The sequence below is a fragment of the Brienomyrus brachyistius genome, chromosome 12 (assembly GCF_023856365.1).
Source record: "Brienomyrus brachyistius isolate T26 chromosome 12, BBRACH_0.4, whole genome shotgun sequence".
NCBI lineage: Eukaryota > Metazoa > Chordata > Actinopteri > Osteoglossiformes > Mormyridae > Brienomyrus > Brienomyrus brachyistius.
This window is the reverse complement of record NC_064544.1, coordinates 14,334,493-14,353,886: the sequence shown is the minus strand read 5'-3', so window position 1 is coordinate 14,353,886 and position 19,394 is coordinate 14,334,493. Positions and strand designations below refer to the sequence as shown.

The following is a 19,394-nucleotide window of genomic DNA, read 5'->3' as shown; positions in this document are numbered from 1 at the left end:
TGCATGTTGTCGGACAATTGCTTTGTTTGACCTGAGAAGTACCTTCAAGAAATCCTTGCTTGTCTAAGAAAGAATCTTGAAGATTCCAGATGTGACGACTTGACACTTTTAAAAGTACGATGTGCCCATGGACGGAGATGTAAGTCAGAAACCCAGGCAACAAGCATTAAATCAAAAGGCAATGTCTATGGTCACACTTAACAATGGAGCACCCAGTGGAGATTTCCAACAAGGCTTTCTAGGAAGATTCATAGTTTCAGCTGGTTAATAAAGGTCTAAAAGAATTACATAGTTCTTTAATACAATGCAATCCACGAGTGTATCAAGGGAAACTAAGTGGCACAAGCGCAAAAGAATTACATTTCATCACAGGGTAAATAACCAATTTCTGGTGTCGATGAATGTCACAAATGAAAATCAGATGTGTAGTAGAAATCTTTCCCTTACAAGAATATCTCCAACCTGGCAATCATAAAAAAATATATCACGCCAACACTCTGTTGTTAAACACGCTGTATACTGTCATTTATATTGGGTTTAAGGGTCCTGCTTGCAACTTGCAATATTGTTTTATTGTAGTAGAGAGAATTACACTGCATGTTTCAGTGGGACACATAAGAAAACCAACCTGTCATGGATGGGCCAGGAAACCACTTCACAGGGTCATGAATTTGGTAGAATTCACCAGGCTACACTCATTTATACACATCACAGGGGATGAAGGACAGGGGGAATTAATCACTACATCACCGTTGGTCACCTCACTCCCCTAGAATGTGCAGAATTCAGAAAAAATGTCATGCTTCAATTGTATTTTGGCCACACACACATTCTTTAAGCTTAGTATATTATGATTTAAAAGCATACAGAATATAGCATGTAGAACAGCCTTTCAAAACACATTCTGCTCCTCTTCCCAGCAATCCAGAGGTCACTCTGGTCAGCCAGTGCCCACAGTAACCATACTGCTGCACTGCTGCACTGCACCTTTAATACAGTTAACTGCAACACAGTCTGTGCTATAAAATAACCTTAATGGGAAGAAGTTAGCACAGCAGTTAAGGACATATCCATACATTATATGGACGTACAGTACTGTGCAAAAGTCTTAGGCAGCCAAAAAACAATTATGTTTAAATAACTGTCATGTTGTGTAAAACTATGCTATTACGCCTAGCAAAGTGTGTCAGCCATTTCAAAACCTCTGCTAAAATAACTATATTTCCAAATATATAAAATAACTATAAAATATTTCCAGCAACCATACAATACACCTGTGCATTTTTTGACCTGACCACTAGCCCACCTCATATATCTATTCAATATCTCGTTCACTTTTTTAACTAATTAAGTTTATTCATTTAGCGAGCTGCTGGTGAAGTTTAATAAATACACAGAATGGTTTGGGTGCCACCGAGGAGAAGTTTGGGAACTGAAGTAGTGTTCATCTAGCTATCCAAGTAGATATCAGTAACTTTTTGGAGAACAGAATTTTTATTGTGTTACTCGTAATTTTCATATGTTCTTATGTTAAATTATATTTTTTGTTCTAAGAAAGTTCTACCCAGATAAATAGTGTTAAACATTTCTTTTGAGTGCCTAAGACTTTTGCACAGTGCCGTACATGTAATTTTCCATACCAGCTTGTCCTATGTTGGGGTGGGTGGAGCATATCTCAGAAGCTAAGGGCGCAAGGCAGGGAGTAACTCAGGATGGGGCGCCAACCTATCGCAGTCAATCAGTGTAATCAAACTCCCCCAATCAATTTAGATTCTCCAAGGCTGTTATTAGATTTACCTGCAATACACTGACACTCATTTTCCACAGAAAACAATGGGAGTACTATCTTGTGGCATTAAATTTAATTAATAAGTTTAATATATGCAAATTACATATATTTTTTGTTTCACTGCCATTGTAGTTAGCAAGGTAGCAAGCAAGCTAGGTTATACCTTCTGCTATGTTAAATAAACACTGGAAACCTAGAAAACTAAAGAATGATTTGTCCTTGCAAAAAAAAAACAGGGGCATGTATTTATTGTAGAAATAATAGGAGGAGGAAGCATTTTACTGCTGCCTGCATTGCTGACCTTCTGCCTTCTATAAACATCACATTGTAACATGGAAAAGGCGAACAGTAAATCAATAATAATTTGAGATTCGACTAGTCTGCAATAAAGTATTTTATTCTTGGTGCCCAAGGCCACAGAGGTTTCCAGGTCTTCCTTCCAGCTGAGCAGGTACTTGACTATTAATTAACTGTTAACTTGTGTAATTCTGAGTTCCATTTGTTACCAAATGTGTCATCTTTTGAAAGATTTTTGGTGTCTTTGTAATGATATAAAAGTTGTTTTTTTTGTTTTTATTAAACTGTTTAATATTTAAGCTAGCTTAATCAGTCAATAAGAGGACGGAATACATATAGATATTCAATTGTTAGACTCGCAAAGAGACAAGGAACTAAAAAGTAAAAGAAATATAAAAAGAGGTAAAACTACAGAATGTTTCTGCAATCCAAAAGCTAAGCCAAGCGCATATATTCTAAATTAGTTGTCATGGTCAGGTGCTACATGCAGGAAGGTGCAGTGGTCCAGGTGGAATATCGGATGGGCCTGACAGAGCATCCTGATAGCAGGGTTTTATTCGCTAAAGAACAATTCTGTTGTTGCAGAATCAGCTTAACTCAAAGAGTGACCCAATGCTCCCTGTGAAAGCAGGCGTGCCATTGAGGTGACCACTGACACCTGTCATGGTGGGAGGGGACCATGCATAGACTACAAGTACATACTCAAAATATACTTACAGTATAGACTATATACTCAAAATTGCTCATCATGTGAAGCCTTCACATTACCCTTCATCATCACTCACATTTAAATCATTCTGAAATACAAGTCGATTATATGAGACAACCAATAATATAACACTATAAAATACACGCAAATATCTGTGAGTGCTGCATTTCAGGTTGGGTTTTTGAGTAAATAATTCTCCACACTATGACATTCAGCACACAGTCACTAGCTGCTCAGGGACCTGCACTGGCTCCAGGGTATTTTAAAGTGTTCCCAGCCATGTCAAGTGTCTGTCAACTCCAACAATCCAAGCAGCTGGGGTAATGGACCGACACAAAATAAATGCTTTAAGCACAACTCATATCCACCTATCTAAGCAATGTTTCAAAGACTATAGAGCAAAAGTATAGAATGTCAACTCCCCACTGGTCGCTTAGTTTGCCGGCAGTCCCACGAGGTTCTCTTTCCAATTCCTGTCAAGCTTTGAGTCTCGGCAAACAGTATCTATGCCAAGAAAATTCCTTAGTGATTCACTAAAAATCCTCCAACTTTATTTATTTATTGGCTATTTTTTTTTTTTTATTTTCGTGTTATGCCTTGTTTGACTTCCTACATTAAAGTTCCTAACAACGGCGATAGGAACCATCGACAATTGAATGACACTTACACTATTACAGACATTCAACGAAAATCATTGTCCTTATTTTTTTTTTATAATAATACTATGAAGTGCTCACAATGGCTAAGAATAGCATGGGGCATCACAAAAACAATCATTACAGTCCCTCTCCACTTATTTTAGGTTTCAGAGCTTTTGGGAATGTTAATATCGTTTAACAATATTCAAAATGTCAATTCCATTAGCAGACAGTATCGCATCCAATGTTTAAGTTATGACAGCGACACAAAATTAAGGCATTTATTCAGTTTAGAATTGTTAGGTTTTATATACTCTGATGCTGCTGTGTGTGTCTTGTCTTATTTTAACTTGTTGTTTTATTAACCAATTACACTAAAGTGACCAGGGCACGGGACACTATAGTTGTGCAATGGTTAGCACTACTGCCTCACAGCTCTAGAACTGGGAGTTATGAGTGTGTCAGGGGTGGTTCTACAGTATGTCTGGGCTTTGCATGTTCTCTTCATGTCATCGTTGGGTTTCCTCCAGTTTTCCCCCCAAAGTCCAAGAACATACTAAGGTGGACTGCGGTTACCAAATTGCCTGCGATTGGCTCCCCATCTTGAACTGGATATACTAAATGGATGGTTTGAATGGGTTTACTGGATATACTAAAAGGGTGACCAGTGACTGAGCTGCAAACGAAATCCCCTCAAACAGAATGTATTAACTGAAAATGTATTTGTTCATAAAATTTAGCATTGTCCCTTAGGAATTCTGGGGTGTCTCTCCTTTTCTACCTTCACTCATTCTGAATAGAATTAATTATAAAATATCAATGTGCTTTGACATATTTTGTCCCATGTTTTAAATTAAACTATGTATACATGGACCCCATATATACATTTTCATGTACTTACATATGATAATTGATTAATTACACACAATAAGACATTACTAACATTAATTACAGTAGTAACAAAGTACACTGTGCATTATTTTACATGCAAATGAACGCAAGGGATTCTGATGTTTTAGTCTAATTCGCAAAAGACAATAGAACAATGAAAAAATATGATGAGTATAGGGATGACAGAGGAATGAAAATCATACATTTTCTGCCGCTCAAAAGACACAGGAACAATGAACAACCATACTGTCCCGCATTTTTTTTACTGAAACTATGGATACGGGGGACTCTACATTATATCATATTATATTATAGAATTTCCAAAATAAGAAAGATCAATAAATCAATAAACAATCAACAGATCGAGTAAAAGGACAGAAAAGAACCAATGTGGGCTGTGAATTAAGTTAAATTTAGCGAGCTAACATTCACAAATGTTACTGACCTCTTCCCGATTCGTGTTTTATTAAACAATGGAGAACAAGCAGGGCCAGTCTTCTAAGTAACATTCAGCGTAAGATTTATTTGGAAAGAAGGTTTGTTTTTGCCAATAGCAACGCTGACAGAAAAGGAGTAGGGTTCTGCACCTGGCAGCACATCATCAGTTACAGAGGTTTTTACTTGGCAGTAGGAGCAAGGCAGGAGATGATGGTGAAGCAGTGGGTGTGGAACAGAACATTACTGGGAAAATAATATTTGTGTCTATGTTTTTTCAGTTCTACTCCAGGCTACACGTGTAAGCCTTTCAGATTTTAAACCCTGAACGGGAGGGATGAATTAGTTCAGTCAGGGCAGGTAAAATCTGTGGGCTACTCCTCCGTGTCTGTGATCGTAATCGAGCGGAATCCTGCAGTCAGCAGAACAGTTGCATCATTGTTGGATCCCTGAATGATGCCCGTGACCCAAAAAAGGTTTAGGTCCACCGTCTGAATGGCTGACTGCACTCTGACCCCAAGCTTTGTCCCCTCCTGTGTATGTCTCACAGGACACCAAGATGGGATATGTAACAATTAAAGAATTGGCTAACGCTGTACCTGATGTGGCACAAATACTTAGTAATAACTCAGTTACTTGTGAAGTACAAATCATGAACAAATATAGGCACTACTTGAGATAAAATGTCGCGATTCATTAGTGGTGATTAAACATGAGATCGTTTGTGTTATACATTACTTGTTTCTTCAGTAATTCACATAGGTTTGCGGAATTAACATACATAGTAACTACTTGATTAAAAGATGATCATGATTCATTAATGATGAATTAATATGAGATCAGGAGGTAACTAAGACATAGTTTAGGGTTAATTAATACATATATATAATAGCATAATACTATATTATTTGTGCCCCGTCAAGTAAAGTGTTACCAAGAATTCCTGTGTACCTGTAGAAATGGTGAATAACGTATCCTTTCCTAAACTAAGCTTTTTTAGTGTAGCTGAAAACCTGCTAATACCTTTATACCGGGGGGAAACATGAAACCAGTATGAGCCAAGTATTGCAAATTTGTGTGCCAGTGCTTAGCATTCTTGGAGAGACAACGTTAGACTTTAAAACTGGCCAGCTGATTAGAGTAAATGCAGGCCTAGAGCTGCAGGCGTCTCATCGGGCCAATGAGTAGATCTGACAGTTCGACTGTTAGAAATGACACCTAACACTGGCTCACTGCTTCCATATTTGTGTTGTCTGGATGGATCCTTAGACTTTAGTTTACCAAAGAAGGATCTTTGACGAGCCTGAGCCAGTTGCAGTAGATGGCACGTTCCATTCATTTATCAAAACAAGAAGGGCCTGCTTTTTCTATTCCAGTTACAGCTCTCAGTGTTAGAAATTACCATCACAACTGTTTGTGATTTCAACATTAGATTTCATGCATTCGTTGTATCGTTAATATTTTAATCAACCAGCTCAATTAAAGGTTTTGAAGTAGGTAAGGTGATTTTCAGAGGGATTATGAAATATTTCCACAGACATTCATGCATTGTGTATATAAAGTATACAAGTAAAATGTATCCAGTATGTTAGGAACTGATAGCACCTTACTCCTAAAAACAATGGAGTAACAAAGAGCTGTACCATTACCACTTTTGGTACACATGCACCTGGCAGAAACTGTAATATGTTATCACTTCCAGAAGAGGGAGCGTGTGTCTGTTAAGTGCCAAGTGTAATACCATACACAGGGATCATGCTATGCATATACAGAAATAGTTTAATTTTACACGTGCACCATCCTAAGCCTGCATGAGAATTTGCAGCTATCCCAAATATATCTCCAAAATAGCTTCTTCTTACAATTCCACCAGTTCAAGGCAATCGATAAAAGATCAGGCTGATTAGCTTATACATTTAGGAAATATATCTTGGCCTCTGTAAGTGATTAGATTCTCACACTAAAATCGATGAACACTAAGTACTTGAATGCAAATTAATTACTTAAAGCTATTAAACAATGCTGCCAGAGTTATGACAGGAAATGCATATTAGAAATTAATTGTACAAAAGGCCTTCAGCATGGCATGACAGCCAGTGTGGTTATTGTACAGGCTGAGCTTAATTTAATATATGGGCCAGTCTAATGCAAGAATCATCCACGAGTATTACAAAATTAAACTGTCATTATCACATATTTTACCATACACTTTAATGAAATAACACTCTGTGAGTTTAGATTTCATACAGGGCCTCCTACGAGTATGCAATATTGCACAGTAACGATATAATTTTAAAGAATTACTCTAAAGATTTTTCACTGTAACACCTTAATTTGTATTATGAGTTCAGTTGCTTGAGATGAAATTTTGTCGGTCGCTCATATTTCATGTGCAGTTAGCAGTGCCACTGAAAATCTGTTGGAAAACAGGCCAAAAAAGCAGATGTCACATTAAAAATTGCATCTACGGTGGCAGCATGTCGGCTCAGTGGGTGTCACTGTTACCTCGTGCCCCCAGGCCTGAGGGTTCAGATCCTACGCCTGTTCATGTTCTCCCTCCGTTGTGTGGGTTTCCTTGCACAGTCCACTTAGGTGTCTCGAAAAATGTCCGTTCCGCGTTTTCGCAATGAGCTGGCACCCCATCCAGGGCGCCCTGCACACTGTGGGCCAGGCTCCAGGATCTTTCTGACCCAGTACTGGATAAGCAGGTGGAAGACGGATGGGTAAATAATTGCACGTAAATAATTAAGATGCCGGTCACAGGCAGCCACAATGTAGAATGCTGCAGGGACGTAACAGCTCTCGAATACACTACATAAACTGCGGCGGCAAAGCTTCTTCGCGCTTTTACTGTTTAGCCCTGTTAGTGTAGCGTTCGTGCTCAAAATAGCTGCGATGCTGCTTTTACTAGTGACAAGTGCAACTTTCTTTACTTTCTGCAGCTGAGCACGACAAAACCAGCTGTGACGTCTTCCTGGCGACAATGGAGGTACTGGAAGAGGTACTGGAAAGTTCTTTCTGGGCACCTGGCAAGAGCTCCTTCTCCTGGGCTTGCGTTAAGCTGGATGATTGGACAGGTGAGGCATGGTGTTCCACAGGGATTGGTTCTGGGTCACCAGGTGTTTCGTTTTTTATATGTTTCCATTTGGCAATTGCGAGATTTGCTTCAGTGAGGATGGCAAACACACCGCAAGGCAGGGGATTTAAGGATGGAATGGGGAGTTTATTAGGAGCTTTAGGGTTTAACAAACTGGGGGAGAGGAACGAACACAAAAGTCAGGCCTTTCCGCATTTTTTAGGTAAAAAGACGAATGGACAGAAATCTGCTGTCTGGTCTCTGGAAGTGGAAGATGGCTGGTGGTGTTATAGGTGAGGCAATATTTTTTAGGAAATTCTCACCTCTGACTGTGCCCCATCATAAGACAGATACCAAACCCATTAAAAAAATATAAACTGCCCATAAGTGGTTACATTACTGCATCATGAAAATCATCATTCTTCCACTACTGCACCACCATCAGCGTCAGTCCACTCCTGCCCACATCTGATGCTGAGAAATGAATGCAAATGTTCATTAAGGCCCCCGTCATTTATTGCGGCTATTTTCTTGCCAGTGTCGCATGCAAACCATTCCAGAAGCTCGGCAAGACCAAAGTGCTGCAGCTGGTGTCATCACTGTACCTCCGGCAAAGATCAAGGAGCCCCAGGGCTTTGTATTAATTCAAGGACTGATTTCAGAATTGCCCCCTTCAGAAGCACACCTACACCCACACTATACCCTCCCCTGGCTCTTGCAGACGTTTGTACCCTATACTCCTCTGATAGTTAAAACATCCACTGACACTCAGAGTTAAAAATATCATGCCATTTTCCTTAATATAATTGGATAAATGACATTTGTAAAAGAAACTTTTTTTCTCAGACACACAATCAGAAATAGCCTTCTTTTTTTCTCAAATTACCGGGTAACAGTACTTCAGCTTCATAAAATCTGACAGTCACAAAATGGAGACGAGTAATTCCATAACATACAGTATTCATTAACTTACAAGGTTCCTCATAAAAGAGGGAGAGAAAAGGACTGGACTTAATACATTAAGATGCTTTGTTGTCTTTAAAGTTCATTCCTATCAATCACGTGTCAAGATACAGAAAAAAGGTCACTTATAATATTATGTGTTTCAAGAACTGTTTCAAAGTAATATGTCCTAAAGATGATTCAGATAAGTAAATTGCTACAGTATGTTAATACTGAATAATACGCTGGTTTCAAGTGAGTTTAATTAATCAAAATATTCTACAAGTCTCTACAGGGTAATCCATTTAGAGCTTAAATTAAATTTGCATGCTCTATCCACCTGCCATACTGACCCTAGTATTTGTTACAGCTGTCAACTAAATGGATATTAGCTATCGATGACAATGGCATACTTACCAATCTCTAACCACTTCAGTACAATGAAGGCTGTACCCAAACATGTCAGAAACAGCTACAGGATTTTGTATAGATCTCAGTAATTCTGCAACAATCTGTCTTAAATAACACCTTACAACAAGAAATTCAGGAAATGATGTTGAATAGGAAATGGTTTGACCTCCCATTTAAAAAGCCTTGTCATTACAAGGAAAGCAATCCTGGAACAACATATAGATTCTGTCCGAGTATAAAAGACTAATCTGGACAACAGTCTTTGTTTTCAATCGAACATCAGGAAACATGCAGAAAGGAATGCAATCAGAGCACGGTCGAGAAGGTGAAGTAATGATGGCAAAGACCATTAACTCGGTGCTTTGCAAATGCGTGATTGGGGATAAAGGATTTAAAAATAGATTTTACAGCATGTGTACTACCACAGCATTAGCAATACTTATACTGTGATAAAAGTACAATGAGCTCATTACACAAAATAAGGACCTGTTTACAAAGACAGAAAGAGCGCATTCTCTACTTCCCTGCATATTTGGAATTAAACACTGTTAAGAAATAAAGAGATACAGTGCTATTGTGACTTTTAAGCTTAATCATTGCACCATTATTATTTTTGGTAAATACCTAAATAAAATTGTGGGGCATGAACTCACCACCAATATATTATTGCACAGCATACAGTATTTATACTGGAAACGTTCACGATCACAATCTTTTCCGGAACTGTTAAATAAAAATTATTATTCTTTAAAGTTAGAGCAAGCTGTACACTTTGTAAATATTACACATATTTTATTGCCTTCCAACTGTGTCACATGACTATTTTGGCCCAATCATGATTGAGAGAATACTCCTGTGACAAAAACAGGATAGATTCATTAGCTCAAGATGGACAAAAACCTTCTTTAATATTTCAAATCCTTGGTGATTAATACAAGCCAGATTTTTCCCTAATTTTATTATTCAACCCCACCCCCCCAAAAAAAATTAGATAAAAAAAAATCGAGGTCTGAACTAAACCGTGGATCTGGAGAATCGTTACATCCATACTACTCAATATATTGGATTTAATACAAATGCGAAATGAAAATGTGCTTAATATGCTAATTCCATTAATTTCCATTTTATCATGTGTTATAATAAAGGAAAGGACCGTGCAGGACAACCACTCAGTTCGAAGGTCTATAGTTCTATGACACAGGTGCTTAAACTTGCGTGCCTGCAAAACATTACCTTTATGGACCACTCAACTAACTTACATCTGTAAGAACTCACTTACTGTACATCATACTTAAGCACCTGTGTCATACAACGAAAAGTATATACACAACAATTTTGTCTATATAAATGATACCACCCATTTATTGTCCGTGGATTCTGTACTATTCAGTTGGTAAAACATCATGTAACCTAATGTACAATATGTGCATTAATAAAATATATCTAAAGGCTTGTCCCATATTATTACATATTTTCTGTCAAATAGTTCCAAATAGTACAGTAATTGTTTGATAACTCAAGCCAAAATAACGAACGTTAGCTTGTTTCCATCAATAAAACATGTAGCTATCTAAATGATCAAGCAATGATCAAGGCTACTGGAAGCCAGATTTATAAAAAAATACTGCGAATTTGCTTTTGCTGCTAATTCTATTTGGTTGGTACTTACACTCAGTGGCCACTATATGAGGTAAACTTACGTGTTAATGCAAAGAGTGAATCATGTGGCTGTTAATGAATACATAGAGAAAATGATAAATGGAATGATGCTTTATGTGCCGCTTGCACAGATACAGATACACGGGAATGTATTCTTTGGACATATCCCATATTCTTTCCTTTGAGACTCACATCCTCATATGCAGCTGAGAGCAAAGCTTGGGGTCTGAGTGCAGGGTGCAGCCATTTATCGGGCACCCTTGAAGCATTTCAGGGGGGGTTAAGGGCCTCGCTCAAGGACCCGACAAACACGTGACATTTCTGGGGACGGAATTCTAGCCGGCGACCTCTCGATAATAGGTACAGTGGCATAAACAGTACAGCCACTACTGGCACGAAGCTACAACCTTAGTGATTCCTGTACTGCACTGTTATGCAGCGGCGAAGATTCATATTCCAGTGACGTTTCTGAATCCAGGATCCAGCACTGATCTCCTGTACAGCAGCTGTCCTTCTCGCCTTCGATTAACAGCCGTTCTCTGTTAATTAAATACACCTGTAAATGATTTCCCACATATCATTTAAATACATTCTAAATCAGGATGTCCTTCGTGGCCCATTATGAGCTCATTTCCATACTGAGTAGTTCCTTTGCAGAGGCATAGCTAGAACTTCGGGGCCCTCTGACAAAATTCATATTTTGATGTCCAATCCTTTGTCTGATTGCAGCTTTTTGGATCGCAGTTCTCTTCTTTGTTCGGTCCAGGTATGGTACTGGATCTCCATCCAAAAAAATCGTGGTGCAATTTTTGATTCTGGCAACTTAGAAACGGTCACCTCTGTGGGACTTTCACATACTATATTGTTTTAAGATTATATAGAATGGTGGGGAAAACAGGAAAGTCAGCAACACCGGTGCAGAACAAATCATCCCCTTAAACACAAATCGTCTGCCCTTGAAGTGGTGAGATCTGGGTGATTCTGCAACACCCTTCATGTGGCGATAGTCCATCACAGAGCACATTAATTTGCACATTGTGGGAATTACGGGGGAAATGTGCAAACTCCTCACACACAGGTGAGATTCGAAACTCGAACACCCACCCAACAGCGCCACCCACTGTCCCACCATGCCATCCTTATCTCAGGCCTGTTAAATTAAGGACAAGGAACCCAAAACTTATTCCACTGGTTCCTAACCTTAACAGTCTGAACAACTGTCTACCACAGTAGATTCCACCCACTGGCACAAGTAGATTTCACTGTTTCATAATTATGTTTAACCGTAAAATGTCCCACAGCATGTGGCATTTAATGCATTAATATTGCTACAGCCTGGACATCCTTCTGATATAATGTACACATACAGCTTCTAAATGTTCTAAACGACATACGATATGAAATGTAATATGTCATGCCTAAAGAAGATACTAACTTGAGTAGCTAAACAGATACAATTGTAATACAAGGAGACAAGACTCCATATTGGCAAATCCTTTATATGGCGTAACCATGAACATAGTGCTAGACAAATAAACAAGCAATTTAAAGCAATAATACAAAAGAGATTAATTTCATGATAGCAGAGATGCATTAATGAACAGATGCCGTCTTCTGTGGTCAAATGAAACCCCTTAACGATCAGTCTCAGTCGTGCTTTTGACATTTTTAGTCACCGCTTGGCAACTCGCACTGCAAGGCTAAAGGAAGCAGATTAAAGTAATAATCTGCAAAGTGCAGCTCCAGGCGCCGGGCCGGTCTGGCACACATCGCGCACCGACGGACACACATTATAGGTTTTTAACATAAAAAGATAGACTCGCTGAGGCAATGTTTTCCAAGCCTTTGAAGTGCAGGCTAACATGACATTTGAAAATTGTTATTTTTCAGTACTGCTGAGATTTGGTCACTGAAGAACTTCCCTGTTGGGCTTTGGTATAATAAACATACCACAACGAATTCATTCAGTCGTTTCTTAATAATACAATAGGAATTATTCATTACCATATCACTGTTAGAGAGTTTTTTTAGCACCAACAGTATTGATAACACACATTTATCTAGAAATTGTTATTTGCATTACTGTGTGTATAAATGGAGCATATGCTACTTTATATATAATTGTAATATAAACATAAAAATGCACTGGTCACTTTGTTACGGCTGTGGTCTGGAAAAGCCTTGCATTCATAGAAGTCATTCTGTTGTATTGAGCTGTTGATTTTGCACTTGTGACCTTCTTGCTAGCTTTAATGAATATAGCCATTGTTCTCTGACCGCTCTCATTAACAAGATGCCTTCAGCCTCAGAAATGCCATTGACTAGACGTGTTTGGTTCATCACACCATTCTCTGAAACCTCTGGATGCCAAAGCATGTGAGTGGTGTGGTGCTTGAGATTGGAAAGTCAATGTTTCAATGTTATAGCTGGGGTACCGGTGTCGCTACTGGGCCGTTCAGCAAGGCCCTTATCTCCAATGGCTCAAGGGACACTAGCTGACCCTACTATACGATCCTCACTCGGACAAAAGCATCTGCTAAATAAGAAAGCGCAGTATGTGAAAATCCCAGGAAGGTGGCTGCTTCTGAGATACTGGAACAACCATGTTGAAAAACACTAAGCATTCGGTTGCAAACATCGGATTCACTGTTCACTGGAGCAAGCTGTTCAACACCAGTAAGCAGGTGTAACACATAAAGAGAAGACAGATGTAGTAGTATAATGCAGAAACTGCCCATAACTGACCAGCTTTAGTGACAAACAGTCATTTATAAATCAACAAGTATTCATACTTATGCCACTTCTGAAATTTGGAACGGAATGATTTTTTCTTGGATTGCACAGACATAAAGTCACCCAATCAGGCCCCGGAATCATCGGTAACCAGGCAAGGGGTTGCCACGGCAGCCAGATCACGTAGGCAAGCATCATGTCTCAAGGATGACAGGTGAGACAGGCTGCACTTCAGCTCGCTCAGAGGGGGGCTCCCGTTGCATTTATCACCGGTCGCGTTTACAATTTCATATTTGGTAATAAGCCTCGGTTAATTGCTGCGAGAAGTCATTTCAAGTCTTACAGCACTGAACGCTGCCATTTGGAGACTTTTGGTGCACCTATGGATGTTTGAGGAATTCGGTTCAAAATAATATTGGTTTAAAAAGTGAAGCTTGTAATGAGAAACTATAAAAGATGACTGAGATTTTCATTGCTGCCTGGGGACAGTTAGAATATAATTATATCCAGTTACTGGTTTAGGGAGCAAATAAATCCTTGCTTGCACATACTGGGACACTTGATGCAGTAAATTGAACTGAGTACAGCCATTCCATACAGTACATAAAGTCACAGGTTATATTAATGTTTATACATGTGTGGAGCCCACGGCCTATTTATTGCATCTTATAGCAGGGAAACGAGAAGATAGCTAAAGATAGCTATGTTCATTTCCATGAACATATGGAAAGGTGAAATAAGGTGTCCTACAGCGTTCAGCAGTAATCTCCGTTAGCCCTGGCTATATGAGTGTTAATTAGGATAGCCTGTTTGTACACATTGACCAGCTCCTGGTGTGAATACTGAGGAGACATACATTTATATATACATACATAAATTCACAAAGTTGTGGGTGATTTGAAATTGTCTAATTTTCATTTATGAGAATAAAATATGCCCATTTTTAAAAACAAGGTAAAATTATTTCCACCTGCCTGTGCCAATCATATCCAATTCTTTATGTATTTACTCTGAAAAGCTTTACATCAGAAATATTCTCCTTCTAAATTCATTTTCTTGACCTTTCCCTGATAAAATTGCTTACATATATAACCTATAACATTACATTAATCACAACTGACAAGGGGAGCCTTTTTAACTACAATACATGAGTATAATTATTTGCTGCACGTATATATTAAGACGTGTGAGGAATTTTATGATGCAACGCATTTTTAGTGAATATCTGTTTAATCACGACATGTTTGAATAGCACGTAAATGTTAAATAGCCATAAACTGTTTAAACCAGGGGAATCACATAACATTATATTCTTTGTATACTGCAGGAGGGGTCCATATTCACAGTGGAAAGGACTGATGGTGAAATGATCTTCTCACAGTGGGAGTACTGGCACCTGATTGGTTCACACAGCTCTCTCTGCACAGGCTGTTCACGCATAAAGGGTCAGAATGGGCTGACGACCCAGCCAAGGTCTTTTCCCCAAACACTCAGTGTATTGTCACTGCGGCATATTTGTGTATCTAATAAGCATGTTTGCTCTTATTTGACAGCCAATCCGATGAGTAATAAAATATGATGTAAGCCCAATGAAGATTGCATAACATTATCATTATGCTGCAGTCCTCATGTGCCTACCCCCCCCCCTCCCAGTCACCAATCACTGTGTTGCATTATGCTCAGACACTATTTTGTTTTGTCCCATTCCTTTTATAATTACATTTGCGAGCTGCCATTTTCAATGTTTTTTTTCAAAATTTTTTTGTGATTACGGTACTTGTTTGGGTACATACAAGTACATTACGGGAAAGATATAGAATTTTGAGGAGATACGGATAAAGAATAATCAGATTTTGATTACCCAATAGGACTTTAGGAAATATTCCCATACTGTCTCTTTGTAGAGGCTATGACCCATATTTGATCTGCTCACGTAACGAAATATTCACAATATTATTCTGGTTAAACCACTACAAATGATTGTACACTATTCCTTGTGTATTAAACAGTTTAATCCGCTTGTATTATTGACCTAAATTATTATTGATCCAACTCAATCAGTGTGCTGCATCTTAACAAGCAAGTTTGTCACGAAATGCTTTAAGGTAATTATTCCAATGGGAATAAAATAAAGCAGGAAAGGTGGAACCAATAATAAAGAAAAGATTAACCTTATTTTCATTTAATCAAGATTTACTTGCAAAGTGATTTACATTGAGTAATTACATTAATTATCTCATCTGGTAAACAGTTATACAGTGGAAGTCAAAGATGCATCACCAATCTATGCATTTCCAAAATGACTTCTGTCTATATTAGCTTTTACCTCAACAGCTTTCGCAATCAGTCTAAAATGCATCGTGTATTGTTTTATTAATGTGTGTGGTCCCTGATTCGCATAGTTTTTATACTTGAGTGTCTTGTATTCAGCAGTCTCTTATACCACATTAAAAGACAGCAAAGTTTTAGATATTACAGAGCACTGGAGCGAATTTACCCTTTAAGTGTTTCAAGCCACTCAGTCGACCACAGTCAGTCAATAGGTGACTATTAAAGAGTATTTGGTTTCCATAGAAACCATTTTGTCGTGCACAAAGGAACTGGTAAACTTGCAATATATGTCAAGTGATTTCATGTAATTGGTCAATAAAACTAGGCTTAATGTACGTGCAACAAACCGAAAGCACTGCATGAAAATAAATCGTGAGGTGGAGGCTCATAATAGGACATTTAAAAAGCAGAAGACTAGAACAATGAGAATAAACAGATTTTCCGTTAAACAACTATTTGACTATTCAAATTTCACATTTCACACTGTCAAAACAACTCCAAATCAATGGCAGTGCGTGAAGGCTGATTATACTTCTGCGTAGAATCTATGTCGTCAGTAGCCGTCTTTAGACGTGTTCCTGAATGCAACAAAATATCATTCAACAAAAACGTAACAAAAGTACGTCCTGATATTAGCAAAGTGAAAGGCCCCTCCTGGGGAAGAAGTAGATTTCTTTATTTACAGTATAACTGGATCTAGGTTATATATACAATCCGCTGATTGTCCTAAACGACTGCATTTGTAAAGGTCATGATTAATAATCCAGCAGTTCAGATGTTCAACAGTTTGCTAAAAAAAAAGAGACGCTAACTAAGGCCAGAGCGACAACGTGGACAGGTCCCTTTTGAGGGGATGCAAAACGCCTCGAGGGCTCCCAACCCAATCCGCATGTGACACCTATTCATATAATGTCACGTCTGTGACCTCTGTACTGCAAGATTAAATGAGAAGCCTATTGTCACAGAGGTGTTGATAAACACTCCACTTTGATTGGTGGAGAAGGTAATAATTAATTTTACATAACCCCACAGCTTGATATAATACCGCATGGCAGAAAAGTTCCTGCAACACTTGCCCTTTTCCTGTTCAATTGCTGTTAAATCAGTCGAAAAGAGCGGTAAAAGTATTATTATTAACGACAGTTTAATAAAAAATGACATTTAATAACTCTCAGTTGTGAGAGATGTACAGCCATTGAAGAGCAGGCCATGTCCTTTCTCAAGGTGCTTGTGAAGGATCACATTTATAATCTGGAAGGTGTTTTAATTACTTGGCTGTGAATTTTTAATTGGATTCATTTTAATGAAAGGACATAGCATACCAATCCTGCACAGCTTCTGCAACCGCTACACAATGCTAGGAAGTGCTTTGCTAGCTGTTTAATTGATTTAATTGTTTGGGGAGTAACAGTACATTACTGTACTTGAGCAGATCAATAATGGTACAGTAACACCATTATAAATAAGAGCTTCATAAAGCATTCAAAATGCATAATAAGCATGGCTGTAATGTGTTATGCCTTTTGATAAATATTTATAGCCATGTTTATAATGCTTTATGAATGCATTATTATGTGTTATGAATGTGTTTATAAATTACTAAAAATGTGGCCTTAAGTGAAGAGTTACCAAAATAACTTTATTCAGGTTCGTCTTAGACATTGTGAATCAGTAATCGTGGTGCTTAGCAAGCCACTCGTTGAATGATGTTTGCATCTAATGGTTCCTTAAATGTAAATTTTCAACGCTTTTAATTTTATTTATTTATTAATTTGTTTATTAGCAGAAGAAGCGTTTGGTTTATACTTAGAAAATGAGACACAAGCACAAGACAGGTAAGAGCTTACTGGGCACACTTTGTCAAGAAACTGCCGGGGCTGGATTAATTACTACCCAACACCGATCCCCTGAAAGACATGGTGATGAAAACAGGAGTCCCTGACTGCCTTAAACAGGGGAGATGAGGTGTGTTTGCGTCGTGTTTTTTATGAGAGTCTTCATAAGGACAAGTAACACTGCTCCCGAAATGTCTTATTTAACATCAAATCTCTCCTCTGCAGTAATTACTCAGCATAATCATTTTACATCATATATTTTCTCATGACTAACACACACTCTGGCTGTGAACTTGCTGTTATGTTCTGTCACCTATTCCTGCCTGACTAGTAATCAGCGCATAAAGTACTGGGAGAAAACGTACCTGGGTAAACGGAAGATTGGCATTCTATTAAAAATAGATTTCTGTGTTCAAAAGTCCCACCTAACTGAAGTTTTTACTATCATCAAACACCACATTACAATAGCTGCAACGACTCATTTCCAACCGCATACTTGTGTATCTCTGTTCACATAGGAAACATATACAGCTCTGGAAAAAATTAAGAGACCACAGCAAATTTTTCAGTTTCACTCATTTATCAACTCATGGATACGTGCCTCTGTAAAATATACTGTTTTTTTTTTTTTTAATCTCCACCCTGGCTCTTTCCTGCTTCTCATTGATGAAGGGCTTCTTCCTTGCTTTATGGATCATCAGTCCTGCTTCTAGGAGCCTGACATGAACTGTACTAGCAGTTTACTTCACACCACTTAATATTTCCCATTCTTTTTGAAGGTCACTTGAGGTCATCTTCCGATTTATGAGTCACTGCCAATTAAGTAGATGGTTATCTCTGGCATTAGAAAGTCCCTTCTGCCCTTTACTTGGCTGGTTTTTGGTCATTCCCAGTGTCTCCTGCTTCACCTTGTTCTTGTGTATTACTGTCGTATAGACTTTGAGCCTGGAAGCAGCTTGCCTCGTAGTGTAGCCTTCTGCCAGCAGAATCAGGATTAAACCAGGGTCTACGAATGCAGATTCTTAAAAAATATACAGTGGTCTCTAAAGTTTTTCCAGACCTGTAGAATTTCTCCTTAGACATTAATGAATCAAATTGAAGATTGTCAACTGAAAACAATAAAGCCACATTAGGTGACTCAATGGCGCCCCCTCTCTTTAACAGGCAGTAATGTATAACCTGGTACATATGGTTAGAAGAGAATCAACAGGCAATATAAAACCAATTTCTGTGTCAATTCTGAGGGTCTTTCAAACAGAAGATATCATCCTAGTGTCCTGAATGTAACTCGTCCATTTTTTTTTGTATGATCTTCAAGTCACTTTCCATACCTTGTCACGAAGTTCCAGGAATGGGTTCTGCTTAATAGTTCACACTCTTCTATTATCTCCTGAAATAGAAAAGAACAATCAGCACTGAAAGTACTGCATTCAGGTAACAAACAAAACTCAATTATTAACTTTAAAAGAATTGTTTCAGACATAAATGAGAAACTCCACTAGTTTCTGTCAGTTAGCTCTACTTGCCAGTTGAACCATAGGAGCCTTTGTTCAGGGAAGCATGAAAGTATAAATACATGACAGCAGATACGCAAAAATCCCTGCATCCGATTTTGTGAGCCGCTCTTCTGCTGCAAAGTGCAAAGATG

The 19,394-nt window shown here is 38.3% G+C and overlaps 1 protein-coding gene across 1 annotated transcript in view; it reads right to left on the bottom strand.

Moving 5' to 3' along the window:
* si:dkey-237h12.3 (teneurin-3) overlaps window positions 1-19,136 on the bottom strand; it is a 332,826-nt gene extending 313,690 nt beyond the window's left edge. Inside the window, 1 exon segment of the mRNA XM_048971419.1 lies at window positions 19,078-19,136. The gene's annotated coding sequence lies outside the window, so the exon portion shown is untranslated.
* Window positions 19,137-19,394: the final 258 nt, after the last annotated feature.